This window comes from Lygodium microphyllum, unplaced genomic scaffold, assembly GCF_053477565.2.
Source record: "Lygodium microphyllum isolate KBCC unplaced genomic scaffold, Lygodium_microphyllum_v1.1.10 scaffold_74, whole genome shotgun sequence".
NCBI lineage: Eukaryota > Viridiplantae > Streptophyta > Polypodiopsida > Schizaeales > Lygodiaceae > Lygodium > Lygodium microphyllum.
In genome coordinates, this window is record NW_028229557.1 from 84,313 (window position 1) to 88,290 (window position 3,978).

General features: G+C 39.5%; 1 pseudogene; it reads right to left on the reverse strand.

The window, feature by feature from the left end:
• Positions 1 to 1,846: 1,846 nt before the first annotated feature.
• On the reverse strand, positions 1,847 to 3,300 carry LOC148008707 (auxin-binding protein T85 pseudogene; annotated as a pseudogene).
• Positions 3,301 to 3,978: the final 678 nt, after the last annotated feature.

The following is a 3,978-nucleotide window of genomic DNA, read 5'->3' on the forward strand; positions in this document are numbered from 1 at the left end:
TTAGGGTGTTCATCTTCTTCAAAAAGACTATCATCGTAAAGATTTATTGAACTCTTGGGCTTCTCATCTGATGGAGACTTCAATCTCTCTTCATATCCTACATCATCAATATGAAGTTTCTTCTGGACCTGCAAGAACTCTTCTTCTATAGGTAGCCCCCCCTTTTCGTATTCTTAATCTAATTAATACATGTATGTAAGGCTATAGAGCTATCTTGGAAATTCTCTCCCTCAACATCAAGACTTGCTAGTGGTTCTTGTTCATAACCTATAAAATTCATGTCATTTTTGCCCCAACCTGCAAGGATTGCTAAGCAATAATCTTCTCTAAGATAAAAAAGATGTTGAATATCATTTAGCAACACATATCTCTTCTTATTGATAAGATAAGTGGGAAATGTTGGAACACATGCAAGAGGACCTTTTTCATCAACCTGTGCACTTGGCTCAATCTCCTTTTCTTCCACCATTGTGATATTGTCACTCTTGAACAAACCTACATCAAAACCTTGGACAAGTTGATTCTCAACATCTTCTTGGAACATCTCCTCCTTCTCTTCGACCTCCTTATCCATACTTGCAATATTCTCTAGCTTTCCCTGTTGGTCTATATCTGGAGAAGAATTTTCCATGTACTGAAGATACACAATAAATCCAACGTCCTTGTGGATCAGAAGGCATTGGTGTTGATACTTGTGGAAAGGGCAACATGTTTCTTTCTTTCTGAATTCCTCATCAATGAGGTTGAACTTGCCTAGCAAAGTTGACCTAGATGTACTGATGGCTCCCATGACATCACTATAATGAACAAATCCATTGACTTCCAAGCCTTGCACATGTCTATCATAAAAACATCTGTACTCCTTAAGTTTATCTTCAAGATCCTCCAATAACTCCTTCAAATCAAAATGAACATTGAAAATTTCCCTGATATAGCCAAACTTGGAAGAATTTCCAGTGGTGTGTAAGAAATCAAAGAGCCTATCATCAGATGTCTCAATTATCTCTTCCTCATCCATTTCTTCCAATGATAGCTTCCTCTTTGTCATCTTGACCAGGAAAAGATTTATCCCTGAAAACAAAGCAGAATAGAAACAATATCCAAATAAACAAGATGGAACCATGGAAAGAGGCCCCAAAATTGCATTTTTCAAGACAAAAAAATCAAAAAATGAGAATTTTTTTTAGTTGACCGATGAAACGCGAAAATTATAGTGTCCAAGGCAAATGTCTGTGAAGAAATCACGTTTCACCGGACACTACCTTGAAGATGAAAATTATTTCAATATCTCACCGGTGAAACGCGATACTTAGCAAAATATCACTAATAGGGACATTATTTCGCGTTGTCGTAGATTTCGTGTAAGGGCTGCAGAACACGGGGTTCAAGTTGTAGCAAGGGAAGAGCTAACAAGAAAAACTCAAATTTTTTTAATGCCAAAGTAATCTATATTGTTTGTCAAGTAAAATACATGAAGTCCATGTTCAGAAAAATCTGTAGTATCTCATAATCTGTTTTGCATTCAGGTGTTTGAAGACAGTTCTGCCATTGGCACATAGACTTGAAGAGACTTGAAGAGTTCTGCTGGATTTTTTTTTAGACACGAAAACTTTCACACCTTCCATATATTTGACTAATGTATCAACTATGGAGAATACTGTTTCCTGCCTCAGAAAGTATAAATCTGCTTCTGCTACCGGCAAATATTTGATTCAATAAACAGCTTGTAGCTTTTCAACCCATAGGTTTGAGGATTCACATAGAGCAGAACACTTTCCTTTTTGGATACACCATCTACAATCAACTTTCTTTTGGCATTGTTTAGGTCTCCCTTGATTTAGGAAAATCACAACTCATCTGAAGTATAATCAAGTTCAGATTGTTCATTTATCTCCTGGAAACATGCTGCATCCCATGGATAGGGGAACTTCAGCACAGCTGCTGCATGTGGAGAGTCCCAAGTCTTGTAAACAAACACTTTGATTGGAGGCCATGATATTATCACAACAACCTGCAAGTCTTCTTGTGCATCTGTGTTTCTTAACTGATGGACATAATTGACAGGGATAGTAAATGTGGTGTTCGAGGAGATGATGCGTTCTTTTGGTTGCCCTGGAAATTTTGTTTTAGTTTCAGTTTCCAGAAAAATAGATCCTTTCCCTTTCAACACTAGAAAAACTTCTTCGCAGGAGTGCCTATGAATCGGAGTTCCAGATCCTGGAGCAAACGTTTGAAGCCAAACTTCAACCTGAGTTTGGACACTCGGGCGACAATCCAGAAGCAACAAACCTGCAGGTGTGGAAGAAGGTTACAAGTATCCAAACGTGTATTTTCGCCATGGCTCCTGAAACACTCGCTTCACCTCATTCACAAAAGTCGTTAGATTTGCATGCAAGATGGGATATGTTGGATTTTTATATGGATTATGTTTACTCGTCTAGGATCTCCTTAAGCGCAGCCTGCGTATTTCATTCCCTGGTTGACAGACGGACGAATCAGGATTAGTCTCTCCCTCTCCTCTGCTTTCATCCACCACACTTCCCAGAGCTTCCATAGCTGTTTCCACTGCCTTTCTTGGTCTTGTAGAAGCAATTGCAATGGGGATACTATGTTTCCTCAGTGTGAGAGAAGAAACTCATTTGAGCCTAGCTTGAGTCTGTAAATTTCGCCCTGCAACTCTTAAAAGATCTCCTCTTTCCTCTGCGCAAGGCACTTGACTTCCCGTGGATGCCTAGACCAGCAAAGAACTTCTGATATCGCCTGTTCACCCTTCATTCCCTCGATTTTGCTCAGTATGAACTGGAGGGGGGGGGCCTTTTCCCTTCCTCTTTAGCAAGCACAGCCCATGCTTCCCTCTCTAGCTTGCCTTCATGTTTACTTCGACTGTCTGCCCTCACTCTGCATAGTGCAATCTTCTCTCCACATCCCCTTGTTCGTGACTTCCCCCGCTTTTTCTCTCCTTTCTCCCCCAATTAGCATTGCCCCTTCCTTCCTTTTCGTCACACGCTCCTCTTTCCCTCCCTTCTTAGCATTTGAAATCCCTCATTAGCAACACTGTCATCAAGTCTCTTTGCCAATAATGGCATGAAAATCTCTCACTAGCATTGGATAAGGGTGAGATCCAGTTACGGACCCTAAAATATAGTGTGTAGTCTCTTCATTTGTAACCCAGTATCTTATGGCTTCTGATGCCACATCTTTCAACGTACCTGTACCAAACTGGACAGCACGTACCTCAACTCCAAAAAGTCTCATTCTGAATACTTTAAGAGCCTGTCGTTCCATATCTTTGGCGCCCATGTAAACAACACATTGTAACCCAAAACAAGCACACACTGTAACAGTGATAACTCCATGCTTCTCATAGCACATTTCAATGCTTAGCCTCCTTCTTTCCAACTCCTGGATGTGGAGGGTTGTTATCATTAGGTATTTTTGATGTAGCTGGAGAAGGGGAAGACAAAGTCCTAACATGTTCACCAGCATCAGTTGTGCTTTCCACTCAACCTTGCTCAACATAGGCTGAAAGCATCTCATCATATTCGCCACTTTTGTCTCCAACTCCTCCCCACTATACTCATACGCATAAAATAAATGTAATCACAACAACTAAGTATGTACAAAGTACCAAATCCCATGCACAACTTTTGGGTGGTTTACACACTTCGAATGCGCAGCAATACGACAGCGTTTCACTGGTCAAAAGATGCAAATCAAGAAGAGAAACATAAACTATAAATTAATTCTATGGAAACACAGAAGTTTATGATAAAATCATTCCTACAAAAGCTATGCTGATTTTAAAAGATACAAAGCACATAACATCTGTAATTATTCAAGTGTTATTAAAAATTCTTTCTATATTAATCAAATTTATTTTGTTAAAATACTTGTAATTAAAAAAATTTGTTACCTATCAAAGATTGTTGAATTGCTCTCCACACAGGAAGCAAGGACCTTGAAGGGAAGTCGAGACGA